The following is a 17,310-nucleotide window of genomic DNA, read 5'->3' as shown; positions in this document are numbered from 1 at the left end:
AAGAAAAGTATTGACCAACCTAGATAGTATATTAAAAAGCAAAGACATTTCTTTGCCAACGAAAGTCCGTCTAGTCAAGGCTATGGTTTTTCCAGTGGTCATGTATGGATGTGTGAGTTGGACGGTGAAGAAAGCTGAGCACCAAAGAATTGATGCTTTCGAACTGTGGTGTTGGAGAAGACTCTTGAGAGTCCCTTGGACTGCAAGGAGATCCATCCAGTCCATCTTAAAGGAGATCAACCCTGGGTGTTCATTGGAGGGACTGATGCTGAAGCTGAAGCTCCAATCCTTTGGCCACCTGATGCGAAGAGCTGACTCATTTGAAAAGATCCTGATGCTGGGAAGGATTGGGGGCAGGAGGAGAAGGGGACGACAGAGGATGAGATGGCTGGATGGCATCACCGACTTGATGTATATGGGTTTGGGTGGACTCCGGGAGTTGGTGATGGACAGGGAGGCCTGGTGTGCTGCGATTCACGGGGTCAAAAGAGTCGGACACGACTGAGCGATGAACTGAATGGAATGTATGTCTTGTTAAGTTGTCCTCTGTTTCCTCACTCAAGGCTGCTGAATCTGTGGCCTGTGATGGAGCTGTGTCTCTAGTGAAAGTGAAGTAACTCCGTCATGTCCGACTCTTGCGACCCCAGGGACTGCATCCCACCGGGCTCCTCCGTCCATGGATTTTCCAGGCAAGAATTCTGGAGTGAGTGGCTCCAGTAGGGCTGTGGAAGCCATGTCTATGCAGTGCTTTCCTCCATCACCCCTGTTCTTTGGCTTCATGGGACCATCCAGATATCTGGCCTTGCTTCTATCCCCTAGTCTCCTCTGTTCTTTTGTCATGTACCTCTTCGTCCAGCTTGACTTGTAACATGCCAGCGGTTGAGGTTGTTGTCACAACCAATGCTCTAGATCACTTGTGTTTCACAAAAATCCATCAGGTAGTTGAAGCTGGTATCCCACCAGCTTCCCACCGGTGTCTATTTATTTACTAGTGTATTTGGAATGAGAAGGAAATGGCAACCCACTCCACTACCCTTGCCTGGAAAATCCCACAGACAGAGGAGCCTGGCAGGCTACAGTCCATGGGGTCGCAAAGAGTCGGACACGACTGAGCGACTTCAGTTTCTTTGGAATATTTGAACCGAGAATCCAGTCTGACTTCATGGGGATCTTAATCACTACCTTATATTTTTGAAATGTGTTTCACTTTTCCAAGCCTCCAAATATTTATATAAATTTAATTTTTCATTGATACATAAAGCAAGTATTATTGAGTTTATATTCTCAATGAAGAGAAGGACTCGGAAAGTTGGGTAGCTCATCTAACTTCATACAAATGGGCCTGGGATGATATTATATTATATATTTTTTATATATATGCTATTATAGCATCCTGCTGAACTGCTTCATCACCTGTTTTCTTCCTAGCCCCTGACCCAGTCCTCAACATAACGTGGCCATGCTTCCACCTTGCTGTCTAGAGTTGCCATAATCCAGGAAACCCGGTCTATAACCTTTCAGCAGAGTGCTCTCTTTAACTCAGTGCCTGAATTGAAACTTGTGTCTTTCCCCCATATTCTGCAGCCCCGAAGCTCTTTCATGTTGTAACTCTCAAACCTTTCCCATCCACCAAACCTCAAGGCTGCAGGAGGGTTCAGGGTCAGTCCTCTCTGCTTCTTGCTGTTACCGCTTACTGTATAACTCCCTGACCTTCTTCCCCTGCAAGCCAGTTCCACTGAATTGTAACATCCAGCTGTATCACCCTGACCCCTCTCCTGCAGCTTTCACCCACTGACCTATGCGTTCCTCCAGTTTACCTTCCTTCAATTTATTTATTTTTTTTATCTAGCTTAGACTCCTTGACACATCTTTTTAAAACTACATTCTTTCAGGTACGCTCACCTCTCTAATACCTCGGTGTTTTCCCTCACAAGGACCTTCCTGATTCTCTGAGCCCATAGACGCTGTTTTTTCCTGAGTTTCCCCATCAGCTGCCATCATTACTATTATGACTATCGCCGCCACCTCTTCCAGGAGCACTACTGCTATTACAAAGCTACTGCTTGTATTATCGCCATCACTTACTGAGCGGATACCCTGCACCAGACTTGGTCTAAGTGCCTCATGTGAGTTCTCTCTTCTGGTCTCCACAATAACCTTGCAAAGTAGGTAGTTTTATTATCCCTATATTACACTTGGGATTGGGGACTTAGCAAGACTGACGGCCTGCAGCCCTTGGTATGTACCTATATGAATTTTTAATACAATGGCTCACTCAATAGCTCAATTAGTTGTCATCAATAGTGACTTCAGTATAATTCAACACATTTCTAGGAGGATCAGCTATACACCAGGTTTATTCCAAACACTGGGGTTACAATGATAAACAAAACAATTAGTAGCCCTTTCAAACTTTATGGCAACACGGTGAAGACAGCTAGTGAGACATGCAATTGCAGCCCAGCAGGCTTATATTCGGGGGGCCAGACGAGAGTACAAATAGAGGCCCACATACCATATGGCTAAATATTTAAAGCTAATAAACTGTTAAACAAAATATGTTCTATTTTCCTTCCTTGAAAAACATATTTCATAGAGACAAAACTGAAAAACATGAGTATAATTTTAGCCTTTGTATGACATAAAGTTGGCAAAATGTCAAAACTGACTGCATTAATTATTATTGCATATGTCTTGAGTGTTATGTTGATGAGCTAGAGATATTTGAATGAATAAAAAATAAGATGTACCTAATTCATAAAAATCATAATTTATTCCATAAAATGTGTTATTTGCCTTCATTTCACCAAATCACTAATTAAATGTTACAGTCAAGATTTTTCATATAATTTGTGTTCTCTTGTAAGTAATGTCTAAAGAATTAAAATATTAAGATATAATTTAATTAAAATGCATACACTTTGAATGTATTTTTATAAAAGTATAAGTGAAAGTAAAGCTTAAAAATGAAAAAGTTCAAATTATATTTCCAAATAAAATTTTCTCCAGCAGAAAGGTGAATGGTAGTTGCCAGGGGCTGGGGACAGGGAAAAGGGGACTGTCACTGTCTAGTGGGTATAGAGGTTCAGTTTTGCAAGATGAAACACTTCTAGAGATTGTCGTGCAACAAGATGCACGTAGCTAGCTCTACTGTGCTGTTTTTCAGTCGTGTCCCACTCTTTTGCGACCCCATGGACTGTAGCCCACCAGGCTCCTCTGTCCATGGAATTTCCTAGGCAAGAACACTGGAGTGGGTTGCCATGTCCTTCTCCAGAGGATCTTCCTGACCCAGGGTTCGAACCCACATCTCCTGCATTGGCCAGCAGATTGTTTACCATGGAGCCACCAGGGAAAGCCAGCACTATTATATTGTACACTTATAAGTGGGTAAGATGGTAAATTTTGTTATGTATTTTTGTTTGTTTTAAAATAAAATCTGTTTAAAATAAAATTTGTTTCTTTTAAAATATCCAAACTTTATTTAAAGTTTTAAAATTTTAAATGTACATTGTTTGAAGGCTATATTTTTATTTACCTTTTTAAATATGTCTTGTCACATATTTTTGCTAACAAACTATTCACAGCTCCATTGTTAAACGTCCGTCAGCTGTCAGTGTAAAGAAGCAGTATCATGCTGCACCCACGTGAACAGAGACTCATGGAGACAAACTCCAGGGCGGTGCCCACGAGCAGCCGTGTGTGACTGTCCTGAACGCCACCCTGGTGACCTCCAGCCGGAAAGAGGAGAGAACAAGTAAATGGGAACTTGGCGCTGCTGGGACACGGTGCCTCGTTATGTAAGAATCGATTGCATCTGAACTTTCTGAAGCGAAGAATTTGACAAGTGAATTAATTTGTCGTCTCTCTTACCTAAGAGCTTCGACTGATGAAATCCTCCTGTATTCCGAGGTGGAGTCCCACCCCTCCAGGTCCCTGCTTAGCTGCTGACCGCTGTGGCATTTGGATGTGGTTGCCGTTTGCATTGAGGATCTAGGACAAGAAAACTGAATGTGAGTTTCCCTGGGCCTCACAGGAGGTGCTCAGGAGGACCGGCGTTTGGGATCACAGGTACCAGGGGCGAGCCCTGAATTCAGGATCGCAAATGAGGAAAGGGTCCACAGAGTTGCTAACTAACTGAAACGTAGCCTCTCCTGGCTTCCCTGCCTCTGGAGCTGTTCCTGCAGCACTGTGGGCTCCACCGCCACCGTGGACCCTCTCTTTCAGGGGCCCCATGTTCTCCCCTTTGCTTTCCTCTCAACTTTCCTTGTACTTCTTCTCTAGCAAGTGCTGTAAAAACCCACTTTTCCTGAAAGGAGATGACTTAGGCAGGTTCCCTCCCAGAGGACACTCTTTGAGTTTGGTGATTCCTGGATCCCGTGCCTTTTGCCCCTGAAGATCATTTTCAATTTTCTGAATTTGGGTCACTGGGTCCTGAAATCGGGGGACATATTTGAGGAAAGGTGGATGGGATTTAACATCTCCAAAACATTCCTTATTAAAATGTGACAATTTTGATTTATTTCCCAATTCAAATATTTTAAACAACGTCAACTAATTCCATCACCTTTAACCACTTTTCCCATATTGTTGGGCTTACTTTAATTTTTAAAGTTCAGATTGATACTGTTTTTAACACCTCACAAGGAAGTTCCCTGTGTTTGGGGTCCCTTCCTGCTTAACAGTTGACCCTTCAGAGACATAAAGGAAGCCAAGAAAATGATTCGATCTTTAATTCACTCCCACATTCTGACTCATAAATTTGATAAATTATATTTGGACAAGCTCAGGTCATCATATGTCTCATGTTCTTTAAAGTTAGACTTTGTAAGACACTCTACCTTATATGCTACTGACCTTGCATGACAGCAATAGCAACATTAGTGACTATTGAAAATGCCATTTAACAACAGCAAAAAAACTAAAAATCTTTATGAAAGGTAATAAAAGTTAATTTTCACAGACACTTTTCAAAATTAAACAGTTGAGACACCTTACATTTTCCTCATAATTCTAAAAATAATTAGATCACAATGTGGATTAATTTCTTGTCACATTTAATTTCTTAGACAAAAGCTGTTTTAAAAAAAAAAATCCCTAAATGAAACCATTCAGTGTTGCCCATCCCCCTCTCTTTTCCCCTTGCATTTTTCTCTGTGAAGATAGAGATTGGGCTAGAATTAGGACTGCGGACCAAGATGGGATTTTTTTCATCTGGTAGCTCATTTTCTTAAGAGAAAAGGCCATTAAACAATCAAACTTTTGATTAAGAAAGAAATCCTCATATTGACTCCTTATGATATTCTGGGTAATAGGTTTGACTGCTCAAAAATCTTATTTTCAAGAGCCCGAAGTGGAATAAAATTATAGTATCCTGGCAGCCATGATGGGCTCTTAAACCATCGTACCCTAGTGGTCATTTAGAAAGACCCAGCTTCTGAGCCAGCTCCACCATCCCCTCCCTGGTGACTAAATGCCCTCATCCCTCTGAGCCTTGGTTTCTGCGCCTATAAATGTGAGACACTAACACCTCCTTGTCAGGTGCCGTGAGGATGAAATGAGACGATCCGTGTAAAGCACGTAGCACAGGCCAGTGTCCAGTTTATTTAAGAAAACCACCCTGAGGAGGCCAGCTTGACTTTCAGGACAGGACGAAATGTTGTCCACTTGGCATCAAATGAAGACTTCGAGGTAATGAAATGGCTTTGAAACAGAGGAGGACTCAGATTTCAGGGGACCCTCTGAACCCCGGGCTCAGGGTGGGTTACGGGACACTTGAGATTCAAGCAGGTGGTGGCGGTTTATGAGCCGCCTCCTGTATTTCCTGGGAACCGTTTGACCCTTGAACTCTCACCTTGGCCTCTCGCCTGTGTGGAGATGCTCCTCCCAACAGGGCCTGGGTCAGAGGCGAGAGTGAGGAGCCTGTGTGGGGACCTGGAGGGGCCCGATGCTGAGGGTCACTGAGGAAACCCTCAGCAGCTTGAAGTGGGCAGCGCGGGGCTGGGGAGGGTGATTGGGAGGCGGGCAGCACCTTGGAGGACGTCCAGCCTCGTCACGGACCGAAGTCGGGAGCTGTGGGTAAAGCCGGAGACCTGGGTCCCTTGAGCCTAACAGAAAGAAAGGATTTCATGCCCCCCTCACTCCTTGTCCACCACCTTCCCAGCCTCCCCTTCTCGGGCCACCGCGCCTTCCTTTTTGGCCAGCAGGCCCCACGCAGGCTGGTGCAGCCTGGCCTAGAGCCAGGTGCCAAAGTCCGGACCCCCGCTCTGCCTCTGGTCCGTGCTCACAGATCACGAATCCTTCCATTCTCCATTCTCCATTTACCCATCTGTAAGAGGGGATGAATGCCTACCACTGATTTTACAGACGGCTGCAGAAGATTCAACACAAAATTCTCAGGAAGCATTAGCTCTTTTACAACTTTGAGAAACAGTTATTTCCTGATGTACAGGGTGTGCCAGGCAGGCATGGAAGTAGGAGGCTCAGCTGGGAGGAAAGCCACCCCACTGTCCTCCAGGAGAAAGGACCGTTCAGTTCAGTTCAGTCGCTCAGTTGTGTCCTACTCTTTGCGACCCCATGGACTGCAGCATGCCAGGCCTCCCTGTCCATCACCAACTCCCGGAGTTTACTCAAACTCACGTCCATTGAGTCAGTGAACTCTCCTTACCAAAAGCAGAATTGGCCACTCGATGGTCTGCCTCCTCTGCCAGCCCTCCCCTTGTCTGGCTGTCTCACCAGGCCGGGGTGGTGGAGGCCAGGAGACACCTCCTCGCATTCCCTGTGCGCGGGAATTTAGTGGCACTCAATTAATTTCTGCCAAGTGACTTGACTCTCTCTGACCATTCCTGCATCTCTGATACTGTGTAAAGCAAAGCCCAAGTTTTCATTTTTTTAAAAAAAGGTGATTTTTAGGAAGAAAATACCTTCTGTTATATCACCTCCTTATGATAAGAGTGAAGTGAAGTCACTCAGTCGTGTCTGATTCTGTGCAACCCCATGGACTGTAGCCCACCAGGCTCCTCTGTCCATGGGATTTTCCAGGCAAGAATCCTGGAGTGGGTTGCCATTTCCTTCTCCAGGGGATCTTCCCAGCCCAAGGATTGAACCCAGTTCTCCCCTCATTGTAGGCAGACGCTTTACTGTCTGAGCCACCAAGGAAGTCCATATTATTCTTATGATGAGTGGCTTCTAAATCTTTAATTCGGTAACATATTTTCCTTATCCTAAACCCTCCCCTCATCTGAACTCTGAAGGCCTTCTTGGCACTTTGTAGAAGTCAATAATGCCCTGCCCCCAAACTCTTCCCGTCTATGTACATGTATGGGTGGAGGCGTAGAAGAGCCCCACAGATCTTCAGAACAGTTTGACTCACTTCGGAATCATTTGTGAGATTTTGTGCCAGGTCAGCCATCTGGCCCCCTGCCAGGTACCATGGGCAGTCTGGTGTCTCCCAGCCTCCGGCCCCCTTGCTTAGCTGGGTGACTGCTTGCTCCTGCGGGCACGTCCAGCCCCCAGCCCCTCGAGCCCACTTCCCCTCTAGCCCACCTCTGGATGGTTACAGTGGACGGAGCGGAGGTGTCGGGTGTGCAGGATGGAGAAGGAGGGGGCTCCCAGCGGCGGGGCCGGCGGGGCTTCTGGGGGCGCTGCTGGAGTCAGGAGGTGAGAGCCCGACAGCTGCTCGGCGGCTATTTCTGACGTCCCCACAGCCAGATGGGGCCGCGTGTCTGGCCGGCAGAAGCCAAGGGGCGGCCCGCCGAGCGGGCTCCCTATTTAGCTCCGTGACACGCACGCAGCCCACTCCGCTTGGGGACACCTGGTCACGTCTGCCTCCGCCAGACGGCGGGGGAGAACGCTGACATTTCTCAATGGGAGTGAAAAATGGCAGCGCGCTTGAGGTTTCAGCTGGAGCAATGAACTGTTTTCTCCCCTCTTCTCCTCCTTTGCTCAACCTCCGGGCCTCCCATCAGAGCAGCTGGTGTCACCCTGCCCCAGCCCTGCATGCTGTGTCCAGGCCTGATCGTCGCGCGGCCTTACAGGGAAGAACAACACAGAGACGGACTCTTCTCCCAGCCCGGCAGCAGCAAAGACTGGAGATTCTTTTCTTGTTTTTAAACTGAGGGTGAGAAAGCAAACTGGTACAGCCACTATGGAGAACAGTGTGGACATTCCTTAAAAAACTGCAAGTAGGACTGCCATGGGACCCAGCAATCCCACTGCTGGGCATATACACCAAGGAAACCAGAGTGGAAAGACTGGAGAGTTCTTCTTTTCTTTTTTTTAACTGAGGGTGGGAATGCAAACTGATACAGCCACTATGGAGAACTGCATGGAGATTCCTCAAAAAACTGGAAATAGAACTGCCTTGTGACCCAGCAATCCCACTGCTGGGCATACACCCCGAGGAAACCAGAATGGAAAGATTGGAGCTTCTTACAAGACCCGCTAAGCAGCAGGAAACAGCGCCTGCCAGTCTCTGGGAGGGGAGGGAGGTTAATAGTGTGGTGTCTTTAGGGGTCCATTTGGGGACCACTGTTATTTAATGTGTTTATTATTGATTCGGAGGAGCGAGTGGATAGTAAGTTAGTGAAGGCTGAGGAGGGCACCAAGTTATTTCGCTTAGTAAACACTGCGGAGACTTGTGGAGAATTCAGGAAGGATTTTCCTTGGAGTTAAAAGAAATTAGAAACGAATACGTCTTGTTAGATGATGTACTCCATCCCAGTGGGCCAGCATGGATTGGTTGCCAACAATACAAAATATTTCCCAGAGTTTAATTCAGCCTCAATTTTCAAATGCCTTGTGTGTTCACCTCCCCCCCCCCCCCCCCCGGAACATGGAAATTCGGTCTCTTCTCTAATGCCTGTCTCAAATTTCTTTTTTAAAAATTCTATTACACCTCACAGCTCTACCAGGGGGGTGGGTGTGCCTTGTTGGATTCTCAGCATTTCACCTCCTACTCAGCATGATAAAAGCGGACCCTTAACATTCCTCCTAGCCATTTCTGCTCCAGAGTACTTCTTTTATCTTTTCTTAAGCCATTTTGCCGTTACTCACTTTTCCTGGTCCCCAAATCTTGGAAGCTACTTCATCTCCTAATTTCTCTTTCAGGCCCGCAAAGTAGTCTGGTTCCAGGCCTGGCAGGCTGTCCTGATGGCCCCATTTCCTCCAGCTCCAGAGGAAGAAATTATGGGAATTTTATACAAATATGAAGTTATGCAAATACCCGTTTATATATCTGTCCAGTACAATGGCTTGTGGTTGAAGCTCAAAGTCCTAGAAGCCAAGTGAGTATATGGGAAATTCATTTCCAACTTGCATCTGGGTTCTCAAGCCCCAGGTATCTTTCTAGCTCTCTTTGTGTGTTGGCCCCAGTGAACCCCCAGTGAACCGGCTTACAGTTTTCAATTCCCAGAGCAGGGGTCTCTAGGCCCTAGCGAAGCTGCACGGAGCATTTCTCGTTATTTAAACATGAACATTTCTTGTTCTTGAACATGCTGAGAGAGCAGCTTTGATGAGACATGGTTCTTAAAAGTAATTTTTTAAAATTTGATACAGCAGATTGTTTGACTACATTCGGAACATGGGTAAACATGGTTTAAGGAAGGGGATGAAGTGTAATGGACAATGCCAGCCGAGACAATGAAGGAGACTCTAACGTTTTACCCCATTTTCGATCAATTGTTTCCCATTTCATAGAATCTTCCTATTTGCCCCCCTCCTGTCCTTGTGTGTAATCACTTATTGAATTGCTTGCTCCTCAGTGTAGACAAGGAAGAGACAGCGCTGGAGAAGCTGCATGGGAGAAAATCTTCCAACTATGTTATTAGTTAGAGACTTTTTATAAAGGTTTAATTCTAGCAAAACAGGCTTCTACTTGGAGGTCTCCTTGTATTGCTTGCTCTTGTCTGAGAGGAAATTTGGTCTTCCCAGCCCAGGATAAATACTTGGATCATCAGAGAATGTTAGAGCCAGAGAAATCTTAAAGGTCATTTTATTTTTTTTTTAATCTTTTAAAATCATTTATTAATTTTCATATTACAATTATTTTCCCCAAGCACAAGTTGGTACACATACGATTTGAAGAAAATCTAACCCAGATTTCAGTTTAAGAAATTATAGATGGTTTCCAATTTACGATGGTTCAATGTAACAGTTTTTTGATTTTGTGATGGTGTACATTCAATATGCATCCATTAAAGACAACATCACATTTTGAATTTTGCTTTTTTCCATGGTGTCTGAGGACAGAGGGAACAAAACTTGCCCACTGCACTGAGAAGGTATCTTGAGACTGAAGAATGAGCCAGGCAGCTCCCTGTAATCAGTGGATCCACTTATCCCCTGGTAACTTACAGAGTAGAACCAGGTGGATGGCGACCCAGAGCTGTACTTCACGTCTCCACGGGGCCATCGTGACAACTGTATAGTTAACCTAGGGTGTGGGGGAATGTGCTTGCAGACAGCAGGTGCATTCCTAGGTCAAAATTTATGGTGGAGACTCCTCTCACAGGTGCCAGGAATATACCAGTGAAGGTCTTAAAGGTCATTTTAATTAACCCTTTGGTTTCTCAGTGTTTGAATAGAGAAGCACAGGTTTAAACTCTCTGCTTGAATGGGTGAAACAAGTCCAGCAACTCATTCTTGAGTAGGGGAATCAGGAAAAAATTTGACACATGTGAATTAAAAAATGACCACCTTTTAAATACTTGCAGTAGTACAACTGTAAGCGGAACTTGCAAGCTTATTTAAAGTGTGCAGCAAGAGACCTCAGTTCATTTATGTCTCTTACCAAGTCAGTTCTGTTCTCCCTGGAAGCATACCTTCTCTCCCTCTTTTTAATTTTATTTTATATTGGAGTATAGTTGATTAACAGTGTTGTGTTCATTTCAAGTGCACAGCAAAGTGATTGCTATGCATACACATTTATCTATTCTTTTTGAATTCTTTTCCCATTTAGGTTATTACAGAATATTGAGCAGAGGTCCCTGTGCTATACAGTAGGTCCTTGTTGAGTATCTCTTTTAAATATAGTAGTGTGTACATGTCAATTCCAAACTTTCAATCTATCCCTCCTCCCCTCCCTTCCCCTCAGTAACCATAAGTTCATTCTATAAGACTGTGAGTCTATTTCTGTTTTGTAAATAAGTTCATTTGTATCATTTTTAAAATATTCCACATATAAGTAATATCATATGATATTTATCTTTCTCTGACTTACTTCACTCAGTATGATAATCTCTAGGTCCATCCATGTTGCTGCAAATGGCATTATTTCATTATTTTTAATGGCTGAGCAATATTCCCTTGTATATATGCACCACGTCTTTTTATCCGTTCATCTGTTGATGGCCATTTAGGTCGCTTCTATGTCTTGGCTATTGTAAATATTGCTGCAGCGAACATTGGGGTGCATTTGTCTTTTCAAATTATGGTTTTCTTAGGTAGATGCCTAAGAGTGGGGTTGCTGGGTCATATGGTAGTTCTATTTTTAGTTTTTTTAAGGAACTTCCATACTGTTCTCTGTTGTGACTGCACCAGTTGACATTCTCACCAACAGGCAGGAGGGTTCCCTTTCCTCCACACTCTCTCCAACATTTATTATTTGTAGACTTTTTGATGATGGCCACTTGGACTGGTGTGAGGTGATATTGCATTTTGATTTTGATTTGCGTTTCTCTAATAATTAGTAATGTTGAACGTCTTTTCAAGTGCCGTTTGGCATCTGCATGTCTTCCTTGGAGAAGTGTCTGTTTAGGTCTTCTGCTCATTTTTTGATTGAATTTGCTTTTTACAAACAGGCACTTGAGCCGTTTGTAAATTCTGAAGATTAATCCCTTATTGGTCACATTGTTTGCAAATGTTTTCTCCCATTCTGTGGGTTGTCTTTTCCTTTTGTTTCCTTCTCGATCTGAGTGTGCAGGTTTAGGAGGGGACATATGAGGAGATTTGGGGGAAGAATGGGGGACTAGCCCAGCCAGCCGGCTCAGCCTAATCAACAAGGGTAATTATGGGGTAACATGTCACAGTCAGGTCATTCTCACATCAAAAGTGGATAAAATTAAAAAGCCATTGTCCAGAGTAAATTTGGTGATGGGTTAATAGTAGGAAATGAGTCTCTTCTTATCTCCTGATGCACTTCCCTGTTTCCATCTCAATATCTGTTTCTGTAGGAAACATCCACACTGCTCCGGGCTGGACATGCCTCTCCCATCCTCCTCCAGGACCGAGGCCCTCACTCCTCCGGCTAGTGGGAGCACAGGCCGAGGTGGTGGCTGACTGCTGTCAGCTGCCTCGAGCCAGGAGCGAGCCCTGGGCTGGAGAGAGCTGCCTTGCCCCAGGCCACATCCCCAAATGATTGATCCTGAGAGCGCTCCCCAATCAACTCCCTCCATGCTGCTTCAGAGTCTGCTTCCCGGGCACCTGACCAGGGCAGACATTTAGGACGAATACTATTATCCCCACTGCAAAAGCAGAGGACTGGAGGCTCAGATCAGTCAAGCACTCATCATATTTGTTGTTTAGTTGTATATCTCTGCCAGTCCAACCAACAACCATCAGAATCACTGAAACACTTTTAAAAAATTCATATGCCAGGGTCATACCCAGCTCCATCGACTCTGGGCTGTAGTTCTCAGTGAATATGCTTTGAAAAGCTTCTCGGGTGACTCTGAGGGATGTCCTTGTTTGCGAAGACCTGGGAAGAAAGATCCAGTGTTTCTTACGCATTATTCCCAGCCCCACCTACCCCCAGCACCTAAGACAATGCCTGCCATCTGACAGCACTCCATAAATGCTAAGCTAATCAATGAATTCCCCAAAGTCACAGAGTGGCTCTTCACAACGCCCTGGGACTCGTGACCCGTTGCTTCCACCACTGGAAGGTTTTCTTTTTTGTTTTTTGTTTTTTTTTAACCACACTGTCTTAGCAATATCTTAATCATAACTCCTTTGGCAATTGTTTGTTGAACTTAAAATTCCTCTTGGCAACGGCAACAAAAATAAAACCACACAGAAAGCTGCATACTAATGGGCTCTGTTAATAATTTGACCATCAAATTATATCATACCCTCTCCACTGCCATCCCCCACTTCAGAGTCAACCATGCTGGAAAGATGATGGATACGCATATTAGTCTCTGGTTGTAATGAACACATCCATTATAACAGCAACAGTAACTGCTACGGGGATTATGTGCTTGGTGAAAACATCTCCAGCGCCTTGTAAACACCTCAACCTTCTGGAAGCCCCCCTGTGGGCTTATTTACTGCCTCTACGATGCAAGGTAGCTACTGTCTAATTATACACAACTGGCTTGGTTAATCCTGTATAATAATAATTAAAAACAATTCATATTTTTTTTCTTTTTCTCTCTTTATTAACTTTAAACTTTTAAAAGCCTCCGAGGTCCCTGTAGAATCAAAAGCTTATTAAAATATCAAGACATGCGAGCCTTTTCAAGTGCATATTATTACATTTGTTTTTGTTAACATGACAAAGCCCAAAAGAAACTCAGCAGACTTTTGTAGATCAAAACAAAGGCAGTTGTGAGAGAAACTGGAGCGCCTGTGCAATGTCACCCAGAGTCCAAAAGAAAATAGCAGGCCCCAGGAGCCTGCCTCCGCAGCGGGCCAGGTGGCCAGGGCCCATCAGGGGACAGGACCGGCAGCTGGGAGAGCATCCCTCCTCACTGCCAGGAGCCCACAGCCCGAGGGGACCATCCCGGGGGAGGCCTCCTGGGCTCCTGGGGCTTCCGGTCACCTTGACTACCTGACCCGTGCAGCCCTGGCATCAGATCCAGCCCGTAGAGGAAAGGCTGCTGCAAAATCCCAGTAAACAGGGAAGGAGGCAGCTGCTTGGCCCATGGGAAAAGGAAAAGATGGCTTGCATACATAAGCCCGCATGCACATCCTGGGGCCATCAGCGGCGAGATGAACGTGCTCCAGCCTCCCATGGGCCTGCTCTCCAGGCCACAGGCTCCCCTTCCTTGATTCTCTTCCCCTTTGGAAACTGCCCTTTGCCTTATTTCACCTCCGTGGAGGCTTGGGAGGTGGGGGGTGGGGCTAAGTCGTCGTGTGACTGATTGGTCCGCTGGCCTCCCTGGGGTGGCCTGGGGCCCCAGAGACTCTTGGCTTAGCCCAGGTAAGACCAATTACTAATTCCCGAAGCGGCCCCTTCTTATTCCCCAACAAGAAAGAAGCGCGTATGTTCTGTGGAGCACCGGAGCATCAGAGGCAGAGGGTGGGAGCTGTGGGGAAGGGCGAGATCCCCTTGCTTATCCAATCTCACTAATTAGCACTAAGTAATTTTAATTGGTCTCAAGAAGCAAAGGAGAGTGTGAATCCACACAGGCCATACATAGGCAATTGCTATTCTTACCCGAGCAGAGATGTTATCTGTCTGCGCACCTTCTGGAGTCAGGCCCTGCAGAGGGTGTTTTACAAATGGGTAACCCCCCGCTCGAGGCAGGGAATGGTGCGTAGCTCAAATCCACGTCCCCAGTACAGCGGTTACGCTTAGTACATATTTATTAAATGGATGAACTCACAATCCTCACAGTAACTTCAAGGAGGCATTAAAAGTCCCATTTAGCAGATGCAGAAAGTGAGGCTTGGCCGTTTGCCCGAGGCCCCGCTTCAGTGGCTTTCTTCCCTTGGGTCTCACCTCACCATCCTCTCTGGGTTGCTGGCCGCCCCTCCTTTACCCGTCCCTCCTCTCCTGCCTGACCTCTTCATTTCGGAGTGCCTTCTTTTCTCAATGTGCTCCATGGGAAATCTCACTGAACCCCGTGGCTTGAAATACTGACAACTCCTTCCTTTCTATTTCCAGCCCAGACATCTCTCCCACACTCCAGACTTGGATCTCCAACTGCTGTATAGCATCTCTCATCTCCATTTGGAGGTCTTTGAGATATTTCAATCTCAGTGTGTTGAAAATTAAAGTCCTGATTCTCCTCCACCAAGTTTACTTTGCGTGATGCCCTCCCCAACCCAGGGATGGCAGCTCCAACCCCTCCTGTGACTCAGGCCAGAAACAGAGGCATCTTCCCTGGCTTCTCCCCTTCTCTTGTACCCTGTCCACCTTCTGTCGTCAGCTCCTTAATGTTGACCCTCTGGTCTGAGGCTTCAGTATCTCTTCCCTGAATTATTATAACAGCTACTGCTCTCCCTGCATCTAGCTTTGCCCCGCCACTCCCCAATACTGCAGCTCGATCACGCCAGTCCTTTGCTCACAATCCTACAACACACACCATTTAATCCAGAGTAAAAAAAAAAAAAAAATTCAAAATCTTTCAAAAACCTACAGTGCCCAACATGACCTACTACCCTCCCTTAGCTGCTAGATCATTTTTAAGTTCTCCCCTGATGCCTTCAACTCTAGCCATCCTGTCCCCCACCTTTGTTCTGGCTGTTCCATCTGCCTAAAATACGCTTCATCCAGAAGTTCCCAAGGCTAACCCATACGCCTTAATTCCTTGTGCAGATCCCACTTTCTCAGCGATGCTGCCAGGACAGTGCAGCTTAGTCCTTGAGGTAAGTACGGAAGTTGGGAGTGTATAGGAATTTTTTTATAGCAGCTTGTCATTTTTGCGACGTCCACGTATGGGGTCTCTTGAGAGAATGTCGGGCAGCCCAGGAACTGTTGCTCTTGGGGGTGAGTCACGTGTGTGCCGGCTTGCTCCCTAGTTCTGCACCGTAGACCAAGCACCTGCCCACCGCACATTGGAATATCAAAAGCTGCTTCCCTGTCACGGTAAATTTGGGAAGAACTGACTGTTCTAGAGAGTACGTGAGGGTCAGGGAGACCATTCAGTGTTACGGTGGGACTTCAGGCCGGGAAAGAATGCTCTCTGTTGTCTCCAGATGACCTGACAAGGTGACTTTCAAGCACCTACAGGCTTCTCCTTCTTTCACTTTACCCAAGATTTTTTTATTCTCATTTTCCCCTGGAAGGTTGTATGTGATCCACTCAGTTAACTTGGAGAGAGAAAGGGGAGAGATAGAGAGAGCTAGGGAGACAAAGAACACAGCTGCTGAGCTTGACAGCTGCTGCCTGTTACTGAAACTGGGAATTAACCGAATTGGAGAGATTGGATGGAATTAGCAAGCTGTTGGATCTCCTGGGAGCTGCCTCCCTTTGAGCTGGTGGGGGTGGGGTTCGGGGGGAGGAGGACCGGGGTAGAAAGCTCCCTGAAGACCCCGTGGGTGAGCGCTCAGCCCGGTTCAGTCTGAGCTGCAATCAGCCCCCCGCCAGTGAACTCAGGGGGCCCGGTCTCCCCAGCTCTGCCCCCTTCTCAGACTCCGCAGCTCCCTTCCCCCACCGCGGGCGTTTTCTCCCTTGCCTTTCTATCACCTGTGGTAAAGCAGTTATCTTGATCAGGGAAGCATGAAGGGCTCTGACATTTTAATTATCGTCTGTCTCCTTGAACAACATGGATAAGAGGGGAAACAAATCCCCTCCGAGCCACCTGCTGGAGGGCTTTGCCGGGTCTCGTTTCACCCCACCCCTCGTTGCATGTAGCTAAGTAGGGTCCAGGCCAAGAGTCACAGGAAGAAAGAGGGTGAGGGGAACGCCAGGCCCTGAGGGGCCTGCGGAGCGGAGCTGAGATGGCCCGGGAGGCTGGGCGCGCTGCTGTGACGAGTGAGCACCTATAACTATAGCACTGACTAGTCCCGTTGGCTAGTCAGTCACCAAGGGTCATCAAAAGTGGAAGAGGGAGGCAGGAGAGAAGGCCAGAGGGACACAGTGCCAGGATTCAACCCCCCAGGCTGGCTTTGAAAACGGTAGAGAGAAGTCACGGGGTGGCAAGGCATACAGGCAATCTCAAGAAACCAGAAAAAGCCAGGAAAGAATTGTTTGTTTGTTGTTTGTTTTTTTCAGGATTCTTTCCCACAACTTCTAGCAGGCATGTCCTGCCAACACCTTGGTTTCAGCCCCAGGAAGCCCATGTCAAACTTCTGGACTCCATACTGTAAGCTGATAAATTTGTGTTGTTTCAAGTCGCTGGGTTTGTGGTCATATGTCACAGCAGCAATAGGAAGCTGAAACACATCTCACCCTGTCTGGTGCTTAAAGAGCTGCGTGAAGGCCAGGCTCTTATTTAATTGTCACTGGACGTTCAGCACATGCTCGCTGAGCTCCTGTTATGCATATAGCATTGTTCCAGGGCCTTGGGAAGAGTGGGAGGAGTGCAGGACTCTGTCCGCTGGGGCTTACCATTTCATTGGAGAAAATAGACACATACGTATGAAATTCATGACGCAAAGTGGATGACGAGCTACAGGAAAGAATAGGGCGTTCGCTATGGGGATACG

General features: G+C 46.3%; 1 long non-coding RNA gene across 1 annotated transcript; it reads left to right on the top strand.

The window, feature by feature from the left end:
- Window positions 1-3,285: 3,285 nt before the first annotated feature.
- Window positions 3,286-13,018, top strand: LOC145511690 (uncharacterized). Its single transcript, XR_014058057.1, has 6 exons — window positions 3,286-3,387; window positions 3,585-3,797; window positions 3,876-4,010; window positions 5,539-5,688; window positions 9,106-9,281; window positions 12,168-13,018. It is a non-coding gene; the product is annotated as an uncharacterized LOC145511690 (long non-coding RNA).
- Window positions 13,019-17,310: the final 4,292 nt, after the last annotated feature.

The sequence above is a fragment of the Giraffa tippelskirchi genome, chromosome 6 (assembly GCF_054371585.1).
Source record: "Giraffa tippelskirchi isolate mGirTip1 chromosome 6, T2T-mGirTip1v1.2.pri, whole genome shotgun sequence".
In the NCBI taxonomy this organism is placed as follows: Eukaryota; Metazoa; Chordata; class Mammalia; order Artiodactyla; family Giraffidae; genus Giraffa; species Giraffa tippelskirchi.
Note: the sequence above shows the minus strand (reverse complement) of the source record. Positions and strands in the feature narration are given on the sequence as shown.